Source organism: Pleurodeles waltl, chromosome 4_2 (genome assembly GCF_031143425.1).
Source record: "Pleurodeles waltl isolate 20211129_DDA chromosome 4_2, aPleWal1.hap1.20221129, whole genome shotgun sequence".
Classification (NCBI taxonomy): domain Eukaryota; kingdom Metazoa; phylum Chordata; class Amphibia; order Caudata; family Salamandridae; genus Pleurodeles; species Pleurodeles waltl.
In genome coordinates this window covers 183,773,279-183,799,234 of record NC_090443.1, presented here as the reverse complement: position 1 = coordinate 183,799,234, position 25,956 = coordinate 183,773,279, and positions in this window count along the sequence as shown.

The following is a 25,956-nucleotide window of genomic DNA, read 5'->3' as shown; positions in this document are numbered from 1 at the left end:
TTATTTCTTTAAGGTTAAAATTGGCTTCTGCGGGGTTTTGCTTTAGGCAGTCATCGCTGTTTCACCATCCTGACTTACAAGTAGTCTCATAGTCTCAGTATATACATAAACTGTGTCAGCATCTCCGGACTCCCTATTAATCATAGTGTCTTCCAACAGCCCTTTTACTCTGTTAACAGTCATTCCCAGAATCAAGTTATATGCTTGATAAGAAACTATAGGATCGTCAGTTGTAGCCCACCGTATGCTGCCTTATGGGTGAAGTGTGCCGGTGGGTCAAAATCAACTCTACCATTAACTAGTACATGATTATTTTTTTAGTAGCTCCAGGAGTGAAAAGTTTTTACATTTGCAGGGAAGCAATCTGGATAAATGGTTAAATATTCAGGGCCTGTTTTTTGTCTAGGTCTTAAAATAGGCTTATTGAGTAGTTAGAGGCTTTACAGTTCAGGTCAGTGACCTCCGCATTTATAAATGAAAACAAGGCGGAGAGAAGAGAATTATAAACAGGGTGAGGAGGAATATACGAATTTACAAATAACACTGACTTGTCCGTGATCTTATCCTGCATAGCAGAGAGTTTTATAGTTTGGAATAAATGTAATGAATCTGAGAAACTACAGTAGGTTCAACTCAAATTATTGCTCAGTATTATAGTTACACCATCCTTGGCATGTCCCCCCAGACAGTGCAGCCTTACAACTGAGCACAAAATAGCCCTCTAAGACAAAATCATTCAAACTCCACGTTTACTGGATGCACACTAAATCAGCATTCAAATTATTTAAAAAATCAATTTTATCAGTGTAGATCCTGCTGCATTACGGGAAAACACTTTTAAACTATTATTAACTGCACCTATTGATCACTTGTCCCAACACACGATTGCTATTGAGTGTGTCAGGCAGCCTACTCCTTCTTCTCAACTCATCTTCTCGTTTTGGATGTCCCCCTTCTACCTCTGTCTCAGCACAGAAACCTGCCTCCCCTATTCGCCTAAGGAAACTACTAGATAGTCATAATTTCCCACCAGCAACTCTTTACCCCTCAGAGTGGATCCTCCTAGTAGAGTGAAGTTTCCCACTTCATACGGGCACCAATTGCCACTACTCTCAGGGGACACTCGGATTACATCAATCCCCTTAAAGTGGAAGTAATCTCTCGTAGGATCAGGTTGAACCCCACCCTAGACTGAAATGTCACACTAGGCTTGCTAATGGAGTGGGAGTGCATAACATTCACTAGAGGGATATCACTACTTTGAACCATCTTCAATTCTTTTTTTTTCTCCATAAAACAAAATAATAAAGAGAAGTATTCAGAATTACATCTTGGTCAAATATAGCAATAAAATCTAGCTTTGAGGTTTAATTAGCCTGTGGTATAACTTTTCCTGAAGGCAAGTTTCCTTTGCTGGTAGATGTTTCTGGACAGGCAAAGGTTTTAGCCAAAGGATTGAGACAACCTGGGAGCACATTAAGAGAATGATGTCCATTATGAGAAATGTCTATATTTAACGACTTTGACTGAGAAGGATCTACATAGACCCTTGAGGTACTTATTTCACCATGCACCTTTGAACTAGGATTATCCTTTTCATTGGTTAAGTCCAACGTCTGTATTCTTACAACAGATTTTTTGTGGGACTTTTTTTGTTGAGATTTTAGGCTGTTTTTTCTTCTTTCTCTGCTGGATACTCTTTTTGCTTATTTCCTTTTGGGACCATACATTATTAGCAGAATTGGATGAGCACCCTGACATAGGGCCTCATTATGACCCTGGCGGTAGAGAACCGCCAGGGCCAACGGGGGCGGGAGCACCGCCGACAGGCCGGCGGTGCTCCCTTGGGCATTCTGACCACGGCCACCGCCATCCTGTTCCTGGCGGCTCGCCCGCCAGGAACAGGATGGCGGTAAGGATTGTCGTGGGGCCCCTGGGGGCCCCTGCAGTGCCCATGCCAATGGCATGGGCACTGCAGGGGCCCCCGTAAGAGGGCCCCGCTAGTATTTCACTGTCTGCGTAGCAGACAGTGAAATACGCGACGGGTGCAGTAGCACCCGTCGCACCTTCCCACTCTGCCGGCTCGATTACGAGCCGGCATCCTCGTGGGAAGGGAGTTTTTCCCTGGGCTGGCGGGCAGTCTTTTGGAGACCGCCCGCCAGCCCAGGGAAAAACTCATAATACCCTCCGCGGTCTTTTGACCGCGGAGCGGTATTATGGAGGGCTGAATTCTGGCGAGGGCCATAGTCTTTTTACCCTTAAAAATCAGGAACACATTGCTTTGTGAGATGGAGGACACTCCAGGTACGGTCAAATTAAAGGTATTCAAAGTATGAGGCTCAAAGAGTTTTTTCGAAGTGTATATCTGGTCACTTTTGATAGTTTCTCTAATTGATCATATTAGATCTCTTAAATTGAGGTTTGCCCACTTGTATTCCAACTCCAATATATGGGGACTTATGCCCCCTATTTTGATTTGAGGGGCATGTCCCCTTGTCTCAAGGGTTAAATGGCCCACTTTTGTCAGAATCAAAGAACAGAGATGCAGCTTTTGCCTTTTCCTCTCCTTTTTTGTCAATTAATGACTTAAGAATTACCAGAAAGAAGTCTTGCACATGATTCGGGTTGTTTACTAGCGTTTACAGTAATGCAACAATATATGAAATTACACTATGAGTTTAGAGGAAACTCTAAATCTGGACTGGCAGAACTTTCTTAGACCTTAAATGACTTCTCACTAGGTATACTACTGAAAAGTTTAAACATAAATGTCCGAGTATAACACCTGGAGGTTGCTAGAGATACAGTAGCATGTTGATGTTCTCTATGATTAAGTATCTCTACGATTTCCACATCTGATAATACAACTCCCTCACTCGCAACTAAAGACCCTCATTGGTGCTGCTCAAACGGAGTGTCTGAGACATCTTTTCCTGGGACATGTTCTATGATTTTGAGGGAATTATCAAGGGATGCTTTTTGCTTAACCAATTGCTGAGGCATATCGCCATCGACCAAATCCTCCTGCTAAATAAAGGTGAGAACAGAATTACTGGTGTTAACTGTGCTTAAATGTACTAAGTTATTTCTCAATGGGTTGGACTTAGGGCCTGATTACGAGTTTGGCGGTCTGTGGACCGCCATGGCGGTGGCGGCAGTCCGACCGCCAGTGGGTTGGCTGTTGGACCACCCTATTATGATGCATGTGATTCCATAGACGTAAGAATGCTGCGGTCCTGCTGGCAGAGCAGACCACCAGGACCACGAGACAGGCCAATGAGGCTGTCAGAGGACAGACTGCTAGTGTTTCCGCCGGACATATAATGATGTTGCTTTCCACCGCCATCACTGTGGCGGTCCAACCATCAGGTCTCAGCTAGCGGAAAGCAAGGCATATAAGGCAGTAACTCACCTGTAGGCAGCTTCACATATCCTGTGATGCCATAGAGCTGATCCTTCATGTCCTGTCACTGCTGCTGCTGTTACAAGGAGCTTAAAATCAACGCCACAATGGATGCAACCAACGGTAAGACAAAACACCTACCTATGTCCCCAAACTCAACAGAAAATCGACATGCTGTAATTGACATGGTATGGGGCATTGCACCAAGGACCAAGTAAAAAACTGTGTGTCCCGGGTCAGAGTAGTTCACAACTTATTACCGAACCCCAGCCCCATGACGCCCCCTGTGGACAGGTCACTGACACTGCACCTCCATACTCCCAAAAAAAAAACCACACATGTGAGCACATCCCAGTTTCAAGGACAGTGAAGTGCACATAGCATTGTGCCACACAACAGCAACATCACATCAATATCACACCTACTAATTGAACTGACATTGCACACATGCCATGGCCTGTTGTGATATTGAAGGCACATATGCATGAATGTGTCATTTAACCCAAACATCCCTAAAATGGACCCACACATATCACCTACTTTGCAAGAGCATAGAAGGTAAATGGGGTGCACAATAGTTTGTGAGACAAATATCTGAAGCACACGATGTAAACAAACCTGCAGAATACGGATGGTGGCATTAAGGGGACATCAGGAAGGATGCTGCCTTGGGACACATTGCACTTGCCCCTAAAACGCTATTTGCACAGAAACTGGAGCTCCATGTATCTGAGGAACAATCAATAGCATAACCAAATGCCATGCCTATGTGCCAAATGTGTGAGTGCAAGTCAAGAAAGCAAATACAACAGCAACAGCATGATTCACACTTGTAGATGAAGTAGCTGGAAAGTATACACATGAAAATGGACACATGGTCAGTGAAATGATTAGGAAGGTAGCACAATTGAACACCCTCCATGTGTGGACAAACAAAACTCTAGCTTGCACACAATACGAATGTACAATCAACATCAGGGGGACAAATGTAACCCAATAGATGTTGACATTGGCCAAGCCAAGCTGAAATACTTACCATATCAAACAACACACAATGCAATGGCACCCCAATTGGATTACCAACTACGGATCCATCCCCTTGTCCTGGGAGACACCAGCATTGCTCCCAAAGTCAGATCTTGCCAACCACAGTAAATGGATCAGCAATCAGGGTGAATCAAATGCAACTGTAGGCATACATCACAAATTACTCAGGAACAATAAAAAGGTAGAAAAATAATGGCAGGACAAATGCTTACTCAAAAAACAGCTTGGGTTTATTACTAGAACTCAAATTTTGATTAAATGCCACTGGCCAGTCTACATACAGCAGTGCATGTGTACGGCTGTACACCAAAACTTTAGTTCTTGATCACTGCCATAAGAACCGCCACAGGAAAGGGCATCAAGTGGACATGCCATGCACCTCACTGATCACCCTTGGATGGGGTGGGATCTGATTTAGGATGGTTGGGTTTAGTTTTGAGAGAGGCTGGCTTAACTTTGGGAGGAGTGGGCTTCTTCTAGGAGGTGGGAAGCATATGTCTGGTTCTTGAGGTGGGGCGGGCAGATGTGACAGGGGAGGACTTGAACGTGGAAGGGATGGATCAGGATGTAGGTGGGGGTCCTTTTGGTTTTGGGAGGGGGGTTCACAGGGGCAAGGGCAAGGTCAAACATGAAACTTTCTTTGGGAAAATAGGTAGGGTCCACAGAAGGGATTAGGGGTTTGGAGGTTGAGGAGGTGCTTGTGTTGGCTGTGAGTATTGTTGGCGCTGGTGTGTGTGTGTGTGTGTGTGTCAGAGGTACGCTTAGGTTTGAGTGGTAGCTGTTGCATGTGTGAGTATAGACATTTGTGCTTCTTGGGGGGCTGTGAGGTAGTGGGGATGGCTAAGGTGGGTATGGTGGCTGTGTCTGTGGGTGTTAGTGTGGTGTCTGGAGTATGGCGTATGTGGTGTGTGGGTCTGTGGGTGATGATGTGGTGTCAGGGGTATGGTGTGTGTGGTACTTGGGTCTGTGGGTGGTGGGGTGGTGTCTGGGAGTATGGTGTGTGTGGGCCTGTGTGGGTTGTGTCTGGGGGTATGGTGGGGTGGTGACCTGAGGGTATGGTGGATGCGTTGTGTGGGTCTGTGTGTGTTGGGGTGGTGTCTGTGGGACTGGTGGGTGTAGTGGTGTCTGTGAGTGACTGTGTTTGTGTGCCGGTTTGTCTTGTGCTGCTTGTGCTTGTGTGTGCTGCTTGTGTGTGGTGAGATAGATGTGTGTATGTGCTTGGGACAGGTGTGGGAACAAGGATATTGGATGGGGAAGAGGTAAGCAGTGGAAGGTAGGATTGTGGAGGGTGGAAGGCTGCTGTCAGTAAAGAGGCCAGAGCCTGAAGAGATCTCTGTAGGCAAGACATGGCACTAAGAATGCCTTCCAGGTGTGTAACCACTTGATCAAGCTTGGTGCCCTGCACCTGGATGGCATTCAGATTAGCAGTCTGTCCCACATAGGTACTCCTCAGGAGCAGGGTGTCAATAGCCTCCTCACTCAGGGAAGCAGGGGTAACAGGGCAGGGGGTGAGGCACCTGGCGAGAAGGAGGTGCCCACTCTCTTGAGTGAGCAGGCACATCCAACTTGGTGGTGAGCAACAGGGAGGGTGGAGATGGAACTAGGGGTGGCAGACAAGGATGGAACAGGTACATGTCCTGATTGATCCGCCACCACTAGGGAGTGGCCACTGGAGGAAGAATCCAAAGATGAAGATGTTGATCCTGTGTCCTCAGTGGCACTCCCCCCACCCTCTAGGCCACTGGGACCCTCTGTATCTAATGTCTCGTGACTGAAGGTACCTTGGCCAGCTGCTTCCCCACTGGTTTTGGCCCTGTCTCCTCCACTTGCCTGTGCTGATGCTGAAATTGGAAAGATAAATAGGGTCACTACATATGTCTGATCACACTTGAACAGCTTTGATCACCAAACATTACCATAATGTACAGTAGCTCCCCACCACAAGCTACAGGAAAGTGGCTCAATAATTTGCTACACCATGTGCATGCATGCTACATGAACTGTGAACAGTTGCCCACAGGAAAATCCGGATTACAGACAACTCCATTTGCATGATTGGAGTTGTACAATCACAATACCCATGGAACAAGTACGAGACCTTATCACCTTGAATGGTTTCTCTTATGTAATACCCATCAGTAACCTGTTGTCACAATGTGGCACTGCCAATTTCAGTCTCACAGATGTCACACAAGGTCATGAAATGATGGCCAAATAATCCTACCATGGTGCAGCAAGAAGTACAGTAGCTGGAAGAAGGTAACATGGAAATACTCATGTCACACTGTAAAAAATCCCCACTGGTAACTTCACAATATGTCCATTGACTAAATAGACTCATAGACATTGCTCTGATAGATAACACATCCTGCACAGAGGCATACACTGGAGACAATTAGGCCAAAATGTCTGGGAGATTTCTCTACAAATATCTACACCACAATGAATCAGCTAGCCCAAGGGAAATCACCTGTCTTGATTGGTACTGCTTGGCGTACCCTATTCAGATTGCATAAGTAAACGCCAATAGTCCATTGGCTGTTGTAGAGGCTCAGGGAATATTCAGTACCTGTAGAACTCACTTAACATGTTCCCCAATTGGAAGGCACATCACTGTCCCTCTTTATCATGCGAAACATAGATTCACTTGGATAAATGAGTGAACACAACCACAGGATTTCCACGTGCCTGCAAGTCACTCTCTGATGCTTGCCAAATGATTCTACATCAATGGTATGAAAATCCACAATGTGAGTAAAAATGGCGGTCCTACCTATCATGTCCTTCATTGCTTCTCCATTTGGACATGCCAAATTGCATGGATTGATAGTGAGGGTATGTGTGAGCCACCAAGCAATGGGGACACACTCCGGTCTGTGGCACCACAGGTACTGTAGCCCCATCGTATATGTGCAATTCCAAACACAAGTTGGCATGCACACATATGTGAGGGAATCAGGCACCACCACATGAAGACAGGTAGACCATGCATGAAACCGTAGTGAAAATGAAATGTCAAAAGTGAAAGGTGCACATGTCAATATGTAGTCACAAGGAATAATGGCAACAGTGATGTTACCAAAATCATGTCAGTGGACATTCGCTACATACCAAACAAAAGTATTGCTCTGTGACTGCACCCAAAGGGCAATGTATGCTCTGTCACATGTACGATGGCCATCTTCACATGAGAGACAGTAGTGAGTCACCAGCACTAATCACACACTGATGACAAGTGACCTGTGGGGGACTAATACCAATACACTCTCCTGAGCATACACGTGGCAGGGATCCAATACATCATGTTATTTGTTGCTGGGGCTGACACACTGAAGGCAAGTGGACTGGTGGGTACAAATGTCATGCACAACAACAAACAACATGACAATAATCAAAATGACCTGATTGGTCACTGTACTCAGTAATGTGTTGGCCCTAGTGATTATATAGGCAGTGGACAGTGTAAGTGGCTGGCTCTCTATATAGTGTACGAAAACCATGTACACTGTGCAGATAGTCAAAGCAACCCTACTTTGGTATCCTGAGGTAGAAAACAGACCACCTAATGCTCTGTTTTTGTGGTAGTGTGGGCGAGCAGTTAGGATTATCTTGGAGATGTGCTAAGCATTTGTTGTACTCATAGAAGAATAACTCAAGAACAATTTACAAAAATACTTCAGAATTGTATAACATGTTTAAGACCAAGATCATCAATATACAGTAAGTACCTTTTTATGTTATGATTTTTCAAGGTTTAGAAAATGTTTCATTTCTACGCGTAGTTACGCACCATAGGTATCAATTGGAATTTTTTTTAAATGCATATGAAATCATGCAATGCTCTCACAAATGTCATATTCTATTTTTTAGGTTGAGGTCATCAAAGTGTCCAATGGGCCAATGTCGGGTGATTCCCAGTTCAAGGAGGAGCAGCAGCTGAAGGTCTTGGAGCTGGTGCCCAAAGGAGAAAGAGACAACTTGGATACACACTGCAAAGTTAGACTTAAAGGTAAGTCGAGAGGGTCCCCTTGGAAGGTGGAGGTTGCATGTGGTTAGGGACCCGTAGATCAAAGCTGGTTTGTCAATGCATGGGCCATGGAGGCTGTGAGCAGCGCAGATAGGTCAGCCAGGAGTTTTGTATCTTGGAGTCCTTGACGTCAGGAGCAGGAAACTTTGATGGTGGATTGCAAGCCAGCAGGGCCCCTCTGGGGGGTGATTCTTGGGTATCCAGAAGGGTGGCTTCTGGGTTTTTTAGAGTCTGGAGTATACTTTCTTTCTTGGTGTTTAACATTGTGGGCCCAGTACCCCGGGTAGTAGTATGTAAAAGCCCTGGAGAGTTGCAGTGCCACCAAACTTGGCAGAATGGCAGGTCTAGTCCTTCAGTGCTGTTGTACAAAATTTGGTTGGGCTGCTGGGTCGTTAGTCAGCAGCTGGTCACTTTAACAGACTTCACAGGTTCCCTGCCTGCTGGGTGTGGATAGTGATACTGTCACTCAAAGGGGGGTTCTTGGTGATTTTTGGAATGCTGAAGGTGCTCTGGGGTTTTGTAGAGTCCTTCTGGTTTCCAGGTGACACCTCAGTAGGGATAGTTGAGTCCTTGGAGCAGCAGGCAGGGTTTGGCACCTTTTTTCTCTCTGTAGCAGGCCTTCAGTTCTCATGCCTTGGGTCTTCTTTGTCCTGGTCTTCTTTGTGTCCATCAAATCTAATATCTTGGTCTAGGAATGCCCTCTAAATAATGTATTGAGGGATTTGAGGGGGAGTAATTGGTAGGGGGCAAAAGGCCACCTGCCTTAGGGTGGCTACATCCACTACGTGACCATTTCCTGTGGGAAGGGGTCACATCCATAACCCTAATTGGCTGTTTTCCTACCATTCACAATGGAGAAAAATGAAATGGAGTGGTTACCTTGGCTGCCACACCTGAGGGATTGTGCAGGCTAGAGAGGGCCACTCCTCCTATCCTTGCCAGGTTTCCTCCCAGTTTTACTGCCTAAAGTAGGGGCAAAACCATTGAATAGCCATCTGCTGCTAGCAGCAGAGGTGGAGGCCAGAATTCAAAGGAGGTAAAGCCTTTGAAGCTAACCGCTGGTACAGGGTGCCTGCCTCAGGGAAAAGGTGTGACACCTCAACCCAGGAAAGACTTTGTGTTCTGGTTCCTGAGAGCTGAAGGCTCTCACTACAGGAGTCCAGACTCTTGTCTGGTGGTGCCACGCTCTTTAGGACCAGTCAGCAACCATGCCAGGGCTGTTTAGGTTTTGCAGGGGCACCTCTACAGTAATATGCCCTCAGGGTACATTTTATAATAAATCCAACACTGGCTTTAGTGTGAGTTTATTATTCTGAGTTGTTTGATACCAAACAACCCAGGGTTAAGATAGGCCATCATGTAGCTGAGGAGCACATAATGACCAGTGTCCAGCACATGCATTTGCTGTGGCTTTCCTGTACACTTACTATATGTAAGAATTAGCAAACACACAGTAGCGGCATATTTGCACATGCAAACAAATTCCTTCACATGAATAATTTTGCACCCTGCCTAAGATCTGTAAGGCCTGCCAGCGGTGTGACTTGCCTATATTGCATGCAGTGTTAGTGGTCATGGCACTCTTGGTAAGTGCTATGTTGAGTTTCCATCTTTGGATACACCTTGACATGCACTTGCAATGGCAGTCTGCATGAGGCTGGCGTGGGGCCTCTGAGTGAAACAATTGGTGCTTCAGCTCTGAGGAGCCTTCTTCAGTACCCATGCCCTAGGTACAAGGGGCACCATTTGCTAGGGACTTATAAAGGTGCCTGAAGAGCCAAACATAGTACAGTTTTGGGGAAAGAGATCTGTCTCTGGGAGCCTGTTTAGCAGGGGCCCAGGGCACTTACAGTTTGAAATCACATTGTTTTCCAGGCAAAAAGTGGGGGCTAAACATGTCAAGGGAGGCCCTTTCTTATAGACTGTTCTCTGTTTTGTCCCTAAATCACTGGGCCAATAGGCGCAACACATCAACATGCACCAACTTCCATACCTACACAAGCAATTACTCATCTTGTGTGTCAGACATGGCCCATCTCTAGTGGAGGTAGATGGCAGACTCTAACACTTCAACTTGGCAATACAACAGGCAGGAAAATGCACAAGATTCACCTCCTTGTGGCTGCTGTGTTCCCCTCAAACACCCATCAAGCTCGGGCTGGCCATCACCAGAATGCGGGCCATCAGGTGGGGTGAGGCTCCGGCGTGTGCTCTGCCCATGTTGGGAGCACAGCCCCAACTGGACCTCAGTGATCTTCCAGGCCCAGCGTCTCAGGTCCTCCCACCTCTTGGAACAGTTGGTGCTTCTCCAGCCATGGACTGCCAGGGTCCGCGCCATTCAGGCGATGGTTCTCCAAATCCAATCTCTTTCTTCTGATGGGCATTGATCTGCATGGATGTAAAAGACAAATGGAAAGGTTACAATTACACATGCTGATAAGTACAGGAACATGTACACCACATACGTGTTCATCGCCACCGACGACCACAGCCATTGGCCCACAAACATCACAGTTACCAACTTTAGCCTATGGCTGTGTACACCACAGTTGAAACCACTCAAAGCGTGGTCATCTTCCAGCAGCGGCTGCGGGTGGAACCTTCTATCCAGTGAGCTAGGTTAGGCATCCCCACATTTTGAGGTTGTAACTATAGTGTTAGCCCCTGCTAAATGGGCCACAACATCAATATATTTGTCTGATCATTTTAAACAGTGTAACACAGATGTGTGGGTTCTCCTACACAATCACTAATGTAGTGTGTCGCTGGTCACAGATGGGATACTACGGGGGTGCGCTATCCACCACCGGTGATGGTATTTTTGGTGGTCTGAACAGACTGTTAAATTTCGAGGGGCACATGAGGAGCAGATATTTTGATAATGCATGTTGAAGACATGTGTAGCTAGCCATGGGGCCCACATTTGGCTCTTGAGTAGTAGGCAGCTTTGATGTGTAATGCGTATAATGTTTTTCCAGTCAGTAATGCTTTATCACATGATGTATGTATGCTTGTGTGAGCACAGTGACTAATGCTCCAATTCATTTATTTCACAAATAGGTACCCTGTGAGGGGGGGGGGAGACGACAAGCTCAAGTATACCATCCATTGCCAGACCTTTAAGCAATGGAAAAACTTAACATCATCAAACAGTTCCATCTCAATAGGCAAACTATTGTGGATTTGTGTCATCAGTTGGAGCCAGATCTGAAGTCAGAAAAACAAATCCAACATGCATACCACCCATTCTTAAAGTCATGGCAGTATTACACTTCTAGGCCACAGGGTCCTTCCAATATACACTAGCCATATCTGGTGGTATGTCCCAACACAAGTTCAGTGGTGTGTTAAGAGATGTGCTATCAAAATTGATGAATCACATTGACAGCGACATGGTCGCCAGACATGAGGATTTAGCTAATATGAAGGCTGACTTCTTTGCTTTTGGTCAACTCCCACAAGTGGTGGGAGCCATTGATGGCACACATATAGCCTTTGTGCCACTGCAGGCCAGTGAACAAATCTATCGCAACAGGAAGCACTTCCATCCTATCAATGTGCAAGTTCTCTGTTTGTCAGATTGCTACATCTCAAATGCCTGTGCCCGGTTTCTAGGATCAGCCCATGATTACTTTTTAATTCATAACAGCACCATACCCCAGTTGATGTCACAACTGCAACTTAAGAGGGACTGGCTGGTAGGTAAGTCACATTTGTCCTGATTTTGTGTTTGCAATGTCAGGTGCTATAATCATGAAGCGAGTGACTTATTGTGCCATTTATGTCTCATTCCAAAACAGGAGACTCAGCATATCCAGATTGTCCTTGGTTGTTGACACCGCTGAGGGATCCAACTACGCCAGGGGAAGTCCAATTGAATGAGGCCCATGGAAAAACATGGCGGGTAGTGGAGTGGGCTTTAGGGCTCCTAAAGGCCAGATTTCACTGTCTGGACAAGATTGGGGGAGCTCTCTTCTACTCACCTGGAAAGGTGTGTCATGCTGCATGCTCCATAACATTGTCTTACGGAGGAATATCCCTTGCATCCCAGAGGTCGGGGAGCCTGCGGTGCCACTGGGAGAGAATAATAAAATGCCAAATGAAGATGATAGTGGTGAAGAGGAAGGAGCTGACTTGCAACAAGATCTCATCAACAGCTTCTTCTCATGAGTATATGTATGTATTGAAATGTAATTACTTTGTACAATGAACTATAGTTATGATAATGTATGAAGTATATTTTTGGAAATAGGGAGCTGATGCTCAGGCAATATCTGCCAAATTGTGCTTAATGAGGAAGCTTTTGACACATTCACGTTTTGATGATATTGCTTTGCTTGAGTAAGATTTTTTTAGTGGACTTTGTTCTCCCCGGTTGTTTGCTATTTGACTTGTGTCATATGTATGGTTTCATAACTATACTCTTGTTTTGTTCTTTGTTCAGGTACCTTCACCATGAGATCTTCATTTGGGCATTTCAGAGTTGTGACTTTGGCAGGTATATCGTGCTGTTGGGACATACAGAGTGGACATGGATTGTTCTTTGGAATGTAATTCAGAGACTTTGGGCATAGAAGACCTGTTTCAAGGCAGCTTGCACAGTGATAGGATGGAAGGGCAGAAGACTCTGTTGGACATTTTTGTTGTGTGGAGGCCATGATGCTTTTTGTGTGTCATCATATGGGCATTAAAAATCTTGTTGTAGGACAAAATCATGTCAATTCCCCTTCACACTGGCTTAACACTCTTTTTGTCTGAGCTGTTTGTAGCTGTGAAGTGTCTGTAGTACCTCACTGATATTTGTTTGTCATTCCACCAGATGCAGTAGCAGTTATATTGCCATCTGTCTGTTGTTGCATTATATGAGATGAGCTTCCTTTTGAGAGCTAGGGAATATGGTTCCAGCTGATGACATGAAACATATCAATTGTTACCTATTTAACAGGACAATGTCTAGTATGTTCATTCCATCAATGTTCTGAGGGGTCTATACCAGTATATTTGGTGGCCTACACAGTCTGATATGGTCATGTCTGGATTTCTGTGTTTCTGACATCTTGACAGCCTATGTGCTGAACAATTTAATAAAATCTCTTCTGAATCAAGACACTAATATGTATGTAGCTGTTGGTGTCTAATGCTTGTAATCCTGTGCTGGACTCATTGTACATGTAACATATCCCTGCTTCAACAAGTAGCTTGAGTCTTCATTGTATGGTTCAAATGGTCTTACCTATCTACATAGCTAAATGTGAAGTTTAAAACAGCAGAAAATGAGTTTGTGACAGGTGAATTTATTGCAATGCTCATGCAGTAAAAATAATTTTGGACAGAAAGGAACAAAAATGTATAGTGAAGGGGTCAGTCACGGTGAATGAAATAAATGGAGTAGAAGCCAGACCATTTGAAGTCCAAAGTCCAGAGTACTCCTCTACTAGAACCGGAATGTGGTTCATAATCAGTCCTCTCAGTGTATGTGTGACACACAGAGGAAGACAGTAAGAAAGAGGTTTCTTGCTGGCAGTCGTGGGTGTCTTGCCATCCGCACCACCTGGATTCCTGCATGAATATCCCCACTTGTGAGGGAAGGGGGATCAGCTGCTACAGAGACAGGGGTGTCCAAGGGTGGTTGCGCTTATGGCAGGGCCTCCCTTCCTGTGGCCGCTGCAGATATACTTGGCCTTGAGTTATTTGGCCCACTGGAAGGGGTGGATGGTGGTTGAAAAGAACTGCTCAGGGTTGTGTGAATGTGCCTCGGCACCCCTGTTAGGATCCCTACGTTTGAATTGTGTTCATCCATTTTTTTAATCATGTCTGTAGGAAAGTACCATCTTGCCTGGCATGTTACCCCCATTTTTCACTGTATATATGTTGTTTTAGTTGTATGTGTCACTGGGACCCTGGTATCCAGGGCCCCAGTGATCATAAGTGTGCCTGAATGTGTTACCTGTGTAGTGACTAACTGTCTCACTGAGGCTCTGCTAATCAGAACCTCAGTGGTTATGCTCTCTCCTTTCTTTCAAATTGTCACTAACAGGCTAGTGACCAATTTTACCAATTTACATTGGCTTACTGGAACACCCTTATAATTCCCTAGTATATGGTACTGAGGTACCCAGGGTATTGGGGTTCCAGGAGATCCCTATGGGCTGCAGCATTTCTTTTGCCACCCATAGGGAGCTCTGACAATTCTTACACAGGCCTGCCACTGCAGCCTGAGTGAAATAACGTCCACGTTATTTCACAGCCACTTTACACTGCACTTAAGTAACTTATAAGTCACCTATATGTCTAACCTTTACCTGGTAAAGGTTAGGTGCAAAGTTACTTAGTGTGAGGGCACCCTGGCACTAGCCAAGGTGCCCCCACATTGTTCAGGGCCAATTCCCCGGGCTTTGTGAGTGCGGGAACACCATTACACGCGTGCACTACATATAGGTCACTACCTATATGTAGCTTCACAATGGTAACTCCGAATATGGCCATGTAACATGTCTATGATCATGGAATTGCCCCCTCTATGCCATCCTGGCATAGTTGGCACAATCCCATGATCCCAGTGGTCTGGAGCACAGACCCTGGTACTGCCAAACTGCCTTTCCTGGGGTTTCACTGCAGCTGCTGCTGCTGCCAACCCCTCAGACAGGTTTCTGCCCCCCTGGGGTCAAGCCAGGCTTGTCCAAGGATGGCAGAACAAAGGACTTCCTCTGAGAGAGGGTGTTACACCCTCTCCCTTTGGAAAATGGTGTGAAGGCAGGGGAGGAGTAGCCTCCCCCAGGCTCTGGAAATGCTTTCATGGGCACATTTGGTGCCCATTTCTGCATAAGCCAGTCTACACCGGTTCAGGGACCCCTTAGCCCTGCTCTGGCGCGAAACTGGACAAAGGAAAGGGGAGTGACCACTCCCCTGACCTGCACCTCCCCTGGGAGGTGTCCAGAGCTCCTCCAGTGTGCTCCAGACCTCTGCCATCTTGGAAACAGAGGTGCTGCTGGCACACTGGACTGCTCTGAGTGGCCAGTGCCACCAGGTGACGTCAGAGACTCCTTCTGATAGGCTCCTGCAGGTGTTGCTAGCCTATCCTCTCTCCTAGGCAGCCAAACCCTCTTTTCTGGCTATTTAGGGTCTCTGTCTCTGGGGAAACTTTAGCTAACGAATGCAAGAGCTCATCAGAGTTCCTCTGCATCTCTCTCTTCACCTTCTGCCAAGGAATCGACTGCTGACCGCGCTGGAAGCCTGCAAAACTGCAACAATGTAGCAAAGACGACTACTGCAACTCTGTAACGCTGATCCTGCCACCTTCTCGACTGTTTTCCTGGTGGTGCATGCTGTGGGGGTAGTCTGCCTCCTCTCTGCACTAGAAGCTCCGAAGAAATCTCCCGTGGGTCGACAGAATCTTCCCCCTGCAACCGCAGGCACCAAAGAACTGCATTACCGGTCCCTTGGGTCTCCTCTCAGCACGACGAGTGAGGTCCCTTGAATCCAGCAACTCTGTCCAAGTGACTCCCACAGTCCAGTGACTCTTCAGTCCAAGTTTGGTGGAGGTAAGTCCTTGCCTCCCCACGCCAGACTGCATTGCTGGTAACCGTGACTTTTGCAGCTACTCCGGCCCCTGTGCACTTCCGGCAGAAATCCTTTGTGCACAGCCAAGCCTGGATCCACGGCACTCTAACCTGCATTGCACGACTTTCTAAGTTGGTCTCCGGCGACGGGGGACTCCTTTGTGTAACTTCGGGTGAGCACCATTTCACGCATCCTCGTAGTGCCTGTTTCTGGCACTTCTCCGGGTGCTACCTGCTGCTGAGAGGGCTCCTTGTCTTGCTCGACGTCCCCTCTGTCTCCTGGCGCAATTTGAGACATCCTGGTCCCTCCTGGGCCACAGCAGCATCCACAAACGATAACCGCACGATTTGCAGCTAGCAAGGCTTGTTAGCGTTCTTTCGGCGGGAAAACACTTCTGCACGACTCTCCACGGCGTGATGGATCCGTCCTCCAAAGGGAAAGTCTCTAGCCCTTGTCGGTTCTGCAGAAACCTAAGCTTCTTCTGTCCAGTAGAAGCTTCTTTGCACCCACAGCTGGCATTTCCTGGGCATCTGCCCATCTCCGACTTGCTTGTGACTTTTGGACTTGGTCCCCTTATTCCACAGGTACCCTCGACTGGAAATCCATCGTTGTTGCATTGCTGGCTTGTGTCTTTCCTGCAGAATTCCCCTATCACGACTTCTTTGTCCTTTGGGGAACTTTAGTGCACTTTGCACTCACTTTTCAGGGTCTTGGGGTGGGCTATTTTTCTAACCCTCACTATTTTCTAATAGTCCCAGCGACCCTCTACAAGGTCACATAGGTTTGGGGTCCATTCGTGGTTCGCATTCCACTTTTGGAGTATATGGTTTGTGTTGCCCCTATAGGGATAGGGGCAACACAAACCATATGTGCTCCCATTGCATCCTATTGTAACTATACATTGTTTGCACTGTTTTCTAAGACTGTACTGCATATTTTTGGTATTGTGTACATATAACTTGTGTATATTTGCTATCCTCATTCTGAGGGTACACTCTAAGATACTTTGGCATATTGTCATAAAAATAAAGTACCTTTATTTTTAGTATATCTGTGTATTGTGTTTTCTTCTGATATTGTGCAAGTGACACTAGTGGTACTGTAGGAGCTTCACTCGTCTCCTAGTTCAGCCTAAGCTGCTCTGCTAAGCTACCATTATCTATCAGCCTATGCTGCTTGACACCCTATACACTAATAAGGGATAACTGGGCCTGGTGCAAGGTGTAAGTACCCCTTGGTACTCACTACAAGCAAGTCCAGCCTCCTACAATGTCCCTCTGCTGCTCCTTTATCTCCCGGACTTCAGTTAACACCTGGCCCATCACGCCTTGAGACTCCTGATAAATCTCCAAGACATGGATGATGGTTTCTGGTTGACAGTAGACCCAGTAGACTCACTCCGCTGGCCCACGGCATCCCTCCCATGCACCCTAACCCCATGAGCCTGTGCCCTTTCCAACTGGGTCCAGGACCCTCAGTGTCAGGAGCGTTGAGTTGCCCCACAAGATCCGGGAATGGGGAGCACAAGATGGTTGAAACGCAGCTAGGTACACAGGTTTGGGGGCACATTGTTACCTGTGATGTTGACGCAACAGGGCTGGGAGGTGTAGTTCCCAACACTTGACAAATGGTATATGTAGGAAAGTACCATCTTGCCTGGCATGTTACCCCCATTTTCACTGTATGTATGTATGTATGTATGTATGTATGTTATAGCCCCTGTGTCACTGGGATCCTGCCAGGCAGGACCCCAGTGCTCATAGTATGTGCCCTGTATGTGTTCGCTGTGTGGTGCCTAACTGTATCACTGAGGCTCTGCTAACCAGAACCTCAGTGTTTATGCTCTCTCTGCTTTCTAAATTTGTCACTGCAGGCTACTGACTACATTTACCAATTCTCATTGGCACACTGGTACACCCATATAATTCCCTTGTATATGGTACTTAGGTACCCAGGGTATTGGGGTTCCAGGAGATACCTATGGGCTGCAGCATTTCTTTTGCCACCCATAGGGAGCTCAGACAATTCTAACTTTGGCCTGCTACTGCAGCCTAAGTGAAATAACGTCCACATTATTTCACAGCCATTTTTCACTGCACATAAGTAACTTAGAAGTCACCTATATGTCTAACCTTCACTGGGTGAAGGTTGGGTGTCAAGTTACTTAGTGTGTGGGCACCCTGGTACTAGCCAAGGTGCCCCCACATTGTTCAGGGCAAATTCCCCAGACTTTGTGAGTGCTGGGACACCATCACACGTGTGCACTATACAAAGGTCAATACCTATGTTTAGCGTCACAATGGTAACTCCGAACATGGCCATGTAACATGTCTAAGATCATGGAATTGTCACCCCAATACCATTCTGGTATTGGGGGGACAATTCCATGATCCCCCATGTCTCTAGCACAGAACCCGGGTACTGCCAAACTGCCTTTCCGGGGTTTCCACTGCAGCTGCTGCTGCTGCCAACCCCTCAGACAGGATTCTGCCCTCCTGTGGTCGAGGCAGCCCTGGCCCACAAAGGCAGAACAAAGGATTTCCTCTGAGAGAGGGGGGTGTTACACCCTCTCCCTTTGGAAATAGGTGTGAAGGGCTGGGGAGGAGTAGCCTCCCCCAGCCTCTGGAAATGCTTTGATGGGCACAGATGGTGCCAATCGCTGCATAAGCCAGCCTACACCGTTTCAGGGATCTCCCAGCCCTGCTCTGTCACGAAAATGGACAAAGGAAAGGGGAGTGACCACTCCCCTGACCAGTACCTCCCAGGGGAGGTACCCAGAGCTCCTCCAGTGTGTCCCAGACCTCTGCCATCTTGGAAACAGAGGTGTTGGGGACACACTGGACTACTGAGTGGCCAGTGCCAGCAAGTGATGTCAGAGACCCCCTCTGATAGACTCTTACCTTTCTTGGTAGCCAATTCTCCTTTCTTGGTAGCCAAACCTCCTTTTCTGGCTATTTAGGGTCTCTCCTCTGGGGAATTCTTTAGATAATGAATGCAAGATCTCACCAGAGTGCCTCTGCATCTCCATCTTCGACTTCTGCCAAGGATCGACCGCTGACTGCTCCAGGACGCCTGCAAAACCACAACAAAGTAGCAATATGACTAGCAGCAACATTGTAGCGTCTCATCCTGCCGGCTTTCTCGACTGTTTCCTGGTGGTGCATGCTCTGGGGGTCATCTGCCTTCACCCTGCACTGGAAGCCAAGAAGAAATCTCCTGTGGGTCGACAGAAACTTCCCCCTGCTAACGCAGGCACCAAAAGACTGCATCACCGGTCCTCTGGGTCCCCTTTCATCCTGACGAGCATGGTCCGTGGAACACAGGAACTCTATCCAAGTGACTCCCACAGTCCAGTGATCCTTCAGTCCAAGTTTGGTGGAGGTAAGTCCTTGCCTCCCCACACTAGACTGCAAACCTGTGTACTGCGTGATTTGCAGCTGCTCCTGCTCCTGTGCATTCTTCCAGGATTTCCTTCATGCACAGCCTAGCCTGGGTCCCCAGCATTCCGTCCTGCAGTTCTCAACCCTCTGAATTGGCCTCTGGCGTCGTTCGACCCTCCTTTGTGACTCTGAGCCAGCTCCAGTTCACAAGTCTTCTAAGTGCCTGCTCCGGTACTTCTGCGGGTCTGCCTGCTTCTGTGGGGGCTCTCTGAGTTGGTGAGCGCCACCTCTGTCTCCTCCTCCAAGGGGCGACATCCTGGGCGTCCTTCCTCGTCCCCAGCAGCACCCAAAAACCTCTATGGCGACCCTTGCAGCTAGCAAGGCTTGTTTGTGGTATTTCTGCATGGGAACACTTCTGCAACCTTCAGCATGACGTGGGACATCTTCCATCTAAAGGAGAAGTTCCTAGTCCTCTTCGTTGTTGCAGAATTCCAAGGTTCTTCCATCCGGAGGCAGCTTCCTTGCATCTTCATCCGGGGTTTCCTGGGCTCCTGCCCCCCACGGACACTCTTGCGACTCTTGGACTTGGTCCCCTTGCCTTGCAGGTCCTCAGGTCCAGGAATCCACCTTCAGTGCTTTGATGGTGTTTGTTGTTCTTGCAGAATCCCCCTATCACGACTATTGTGCTCTTTTGGGGAAGTAGGTGTACTTTACTCCTACCTTTCAGGGTCTTGGGGTGGGGTATCTTGGACACCCTGACTGTTTTCTTACAGTCCCAGCGACCCTCTACAAGCTCCCATAGGTCTGGGGTCCATTTGTGATTCTCATTCCACTTTTGGAGTATTTGGTTTGTGTTACCTATGTTTGCCTATTGCAACCTATAGTAATTCTACACTGTTTGCATTACTTTTCTGACTCTTACTTACCTGTTTTGGGTTTGTGTACATATAACTTGTGTATATTACTTACCTTCTTACTGAGGGTACTCACTGAGATACTTGTGGCATATTGTCATAAAAATAAAGTACCTTCATTTTTAGTAACTCTGAGTATTGTGTTTTTCTTATGATAATGTGCATATGATGTAAGTGTTATAGTAGGAGCTTTGCATGTCTCCTAGTTCAGCCTAAGCTGCTTTGCCATAGCTCCCTTCTATCAGCCTAAGCTGCTAGAAACACCTCTATTCTACTAATAAGGGATAACTGGACCTGGCACAGGGTGTAAGTACCACAAGGTAGCCACTAGAAGCCAGGCCAGCCTCCTTCAGTATACTCCCAGGTGAATAAACTTCATTTGAGAGTTCACTAATAGGTGTATTTGGGCAAGTGAACATTGCGCTGGTGGTTTGGGTTACAGAAACAGGGCCTCCTGGGAGTTGCAGTCAGATCGATCACTTGCTTCCCAACACTTGACAAATGTTGAGTATTACATATCTGTTGAAAGACTGCATTTAGGTAGGAGCATACATTTATATGTTGCGACATAGATACCATGAGTACTGCGATGCATTTTATTGAAACACTTACAGGCACCATCCCAACTTATGGCATGTGGTGGGCCTTGGTAGCTGTAATGTTAGGTCCAAAAATGCACATTCACAGACTTACATCTCATATACTCTGTGGATTTGAATGTTGTTAAAGTCAATGAATGACACAGTGACAAAAGCTGAGCTGTGAGCATGTATGACACTGCAGTTTTGCAACAGTTTATGTGTTGTAACTTACCAGACTCTCCTCCTCCAGGTATTCCTGTCAAGCCCTCAGGGTGCAGGATGGCCAAGACCTTCTTCTCCCAAGGAAAGAGTGGTAATGGGGCACTGGGAGGGCCACCAGCAGTCTTGTTGGCCTCCATCTGTTGCCTGGAGGCCAGGGAACACACCTTGCCTCTCAGGTCCTTTTACCTCTTCCTAATGTCTTCCTTTGTGTGCAGGGTGGTGCCTACAGCATTCACTCTGTCAAGAGTTGTGACAAAGTAGCCTCTTTCTAGCATGGTTACCCCCATTTTGGTCTGTTTGTCAGTGTTTGTCAGTGTGTTTTTACTGGCTCACTGGGATCCTGCTAGCCAGGACCCCAGTGGTCATAGTTTGAGACCTATTTGTCAGTGTGTTTTTACAGTCTCACTGGGATCCTGCTAGTCAGGACCCCAGTGTTCATAGTTTGTGGCCTATATTTTTGTTGTCAGTATGCTTGACTGTCACTGGAGTTCTGCTAACCAGAGCTCCAGTGCTTATGCTCTCTCTGTGTACCAAATTTGTCACTATAGTTTAGTGACTTCATGTCCCAATTCTGATTGGCAAACTGGACCCCCCTTATAGGTCCCTAGTATATGGTACCCATGTGTAGGAAGCTGGCCTGGCTTATAGTGGGTACCAAGGGGTACTTACACTCTGTACCAGGTCCAGTTATCCCTTATTAGTGTAGAAGAAGTGTTTCTAGCAGCTTAGGCTGGTAGAAGGTAGCTATAGCAGAGCAGCTTAGGCTGAACTAGGAGACATGCAAAGCTCCTACTATACTACTGGTGTCATATGCACAATATCATAAGAAAACACAATACACAGATATACTAAAAATAAAGGTACTTTATTTTTATGACAATATGCCAAAAGTATCTCAGTGAGTACCCTCAGTATGAGGATGCCAAATATACACAAGATATATGCACACATCACCAAAAATATGCAGTAATAGCAAAAGGAAGTAATGCAAGCAATGTAAAGTTACAGTAGGTTGCAATAGGAGCACGTAGGTATAGGGGCAACACAAACCATATACTCCAAAAGTAGAATGGGAACCACAAATGGACCCCAAACCTATGTGAGCTTGTAGAGGGTCGCTGGGGCTGTAAGAAAACAGTGAGGGTTAGAAAAATAGCCCACCCCAAGACCCTGAAAAGTAGGTGTAAAGTGCATCTATATTCTCCAGAGAGCACAGAAGACGTGATAGGGGAATTCTGCGAGGAAGACCAACACCAGCAATGCAACCAAACTGGATTTCTGGACCTGAGTACCTGTGAAACAAGGGGACCAAGTCCAAGAGTCACGACAGTGTCGAGAGTGGGTAGGAGCCCAGGAAATGCCAGCTGAGGGTGCAAGGAAGCTGCCACCGGATGGAAGAAGCTTGGTGTTTTGCAAGAACGAAGAGGACTAGGAACTTCCCCTTTGGTGGGTGGACGTCCCACGTCGTGAAGAAGCTTGCAGACGTGTTCCCACGCAGAAAGACCGGAAACAAGCCTTGCTAGCTGCAGGGGTCGCGGTTAGGGTTTTTGGATGCTGCTGTGGCCCAGGAGGGACCAGGATGTCGCCACTTGGATGAGGAGACAGAGGGGGTGTCCAGCAAGTCAGGGAGCCCTCACAAAAGCAGGCAGCACCTGCAGAAGTACTGGAACAGGCACTTGGAAGAGGAGTGTACCGGAGTCCACCCGAAGTCAGAAAAGAGAGTCCCACGACGCCCGAGGACAACTCAGAAGGTTGTTCACTGCAGGATAGAGTGTCGGGGACCCAGGCTTGACTGTGTACAAAGGAAATCCTGGAAGAGTGCACAGGAGCCAGAGCAGCTGCAAATCACGTGGTACCCAGCAATGCAGTCTAGCGTGGGGAGGCAAGGACTTACCTCCACCAAACTTGGACTGAATAGTCACTGGAATGTGGGAGTCACTTGGAAAGAGTTGCTGAGTTCCAGGGACCACGCTCGTTGTGCTGAGAGGGGACCCAGAGGACCGGTGATGCAGTCTTTTGTTGCCTGCGGTTGCAGGGGGAAGATTCCGTCGACACACAGGAAATTTCTTCAGAGCTCCTGGTGCAGAAAGGAGGCAGGCTACCCCCAGAGCATACACCACCAGGAAACAGTCGAGAAGGCGGCAGGATAAGCGATACAAGGTTGCAGTAGTCGTCTTTGCTACTTTGTTGCGGTTTTGCAGGCGTCCTGAGCAGTCAGCGGTCGATCCTTTGGCAGAAGGTGAAGAGAGAAGTGCAGAGGAACTCTGGTGAGCTCTTGCATTCTGTATCTGAAGAATTCCCCAAAGCAGAGACCCTAAATAGCCAGAAAAGGAGGTTTGGCTACCTAGGAAGGAGGATAGGCTAGTAAGAAAGGTAAGAGCCTATCAGAAGGAGTGTCTGACGTCACCTGCTGGCCCTGGCCACTCAGAGCAGTCCAGTGTGCCAGCAACACCTCTGTTTCCAAGATGGCAGACATCTGGGGCACACTGGAAGAGCTCTGGGCACCTCCCCTGGGAGGTGCAGGTCAGGGGAGTGGTCACTCACCTTTCCTTTGTCCAGTTTCGCACCAGAGCAGGGCTGTGGGAATCCCTAAACCGGTGTAGACTGGCTTATGCAGAGATGGGCAGCATCTGTCCCCATCAAAGCATTTCCAGAGGCTGGGGGAGGCTACTCCTCCCCAGCCTTCACACCTATTTCCAAAGGGAGAGGGTGTCACACCCTCTCTCAGAGGAAATCCTTTGTTCTGCCTTCCTGGGCCAGGGCTGCCTGGACACCAGGGGGGCAGAAACCTGTCTGAGGGGTTGGCAGCAGCAGCAGCTGCAGTGAAACCCCGGGAAAGGCAGTTTGGCAGTACCCGGGTTCTGTGCTAGAGACCCAGGGGATCATGGAATTGTCTCCCCAATGCCAGAATGGCATTGGGGTGACAATTCCATGATCTTAGACATGTTACATGGCCATGTTCGGAGTTACCATTGTGACGCTATACATATGTAGTGACCTATGTATAGTGGATGCGTGAAATGGTGTCTCCGCACTGACAAAGTCCGGGGAATTTGCCCTGAACAATGTGGGGGCACCTTGGCTAGTGCCAGGGTGCCCACACACTAAGTAACTTAGCACCCAACCTTCACCAGGTGAAGGTTAGAGATATAGGTGACTTATAAGTTACTTAAGTGCAGTGGTAAATGGCTGTGAAATACCGTGGACATTATTTCACTCAGGCTGCACTGGCAGGCCTGTGTAAGAATAGTCAGATCTCCCTATGGGTGGCAAAAGAAATGCTGCAGCACATAGGGATCTCCTGGAACCCCAATACCCTGGGTACCTCAGTACCATATACTAGGGAATTATAAGGGTGTTCCAGTATGCCAATGTGAATTGGTGAAATTGGTCACTAGCCTGTTAGTGACAATTTGGAAAGCAGAGAGAGCATAACCACTGAGGTTCTGGTTAGCAGAGCCTCAGGGAGACAGTTAGGCATCACACAGGGAACACATGCATATAGGCCACAAACTTATGAGCACTGGGGTCCTGGCTAGCAGGGTCCCAGTGACACATAACAAACATACTGAAAACATAGTGCTTTCACTATGAGCACTGGGCCCTAGCTAGCAGGATCCCTGTGAGGCAGTCAAAACACCCTGACATATACTCACAAACAGGCCAAACGTGGGGGTAACAAGGCTAAAAAGAGGCTACTTTATCACACAACCCCCCCCCCCCCAAACGAAGGACAATAAGGCTAACCTTGGCTAGTTGAGACTTTATTGTCTAAGTGGTGATAAGTGGAGAGTAGCTCTGCAATAGACTGGTTACTCCCTTTATCATCCACTATATGGTTACTTCCCTGTGGGGATGTAAACCACCCTGTTTGAAGTTTTTTAGCTAACCAACAATGTGAAGGTATATTTTCAGAGTTTCTCTCAGTAAGTTTTAGTTTAGAACAGTGGAAATTGTCCACTGGATCTATTTCTAGTGATGAAAATGCCAGACAGGGATGCTGTCTCAGTAAAGCCATAGCTGGGCAAAAACGTTGTCCATATGGCTGGAAGAGAGAACAGGGATGCTGTTTCTCTTGAGTTGGAGCAGGGCAGGGATGCTGTCCTATGAGCTCCTCACTAGGGCAGGGCTGCTGTCCTAAGTGTAGTAAGGCAGTGCAGGGTTTCTGCACTAAAGTTTCTCTGGGAGGGTTGGAGGGATGCTCCATGTTAACTAAAATGGTGCTCTTTTTCTCACCAATATTAGTTATCCCACAGAGAGGTACTTCCACCTCAGGGAGTACAGCTATGCCAGCTGATGATTCCCTTGGAACAGGTGCCACCCCAGGAGAGGTTTCTCCTACCACAGGAATGGTATCCTGAATGGCAGGGTGGGTAGGGGATACTGTGATACCCTTTTTACCTGTTGTTGGAGAGGGATCCTGAGTTTTCAGGCCTTTTTCTCTCCTTTGCTTTTTCATTTCAGTAGAAATGAGAGGGAACAATTCCTCAGGGATGCCCAGCATGGCAGCATGGGTATAAAACTCTACCTCAGCCCAACCTGAGGTCTCTAGGTCATTACCTAAGAGACAGTCTACAGGCAAGCTAGGTGATACTACTACCTGCTTAGGGCCAGTAACTCCACCTCAACTAAGCTGAACTATTGCTAAGGGAAGAAACTTAGTGGAGTTATGGACATCAATAATCTTGTACTGTTGTCCAATGATGTGTTGTTCAGAAGCCACTAGGTTTTCAGTCACCAAAATGATACTGGCACCTGTGTCCCTGTAGGCCTGGGCCTCAACACCATTTATTGAAATTGTCTGCCTGTACTTATAAATTGT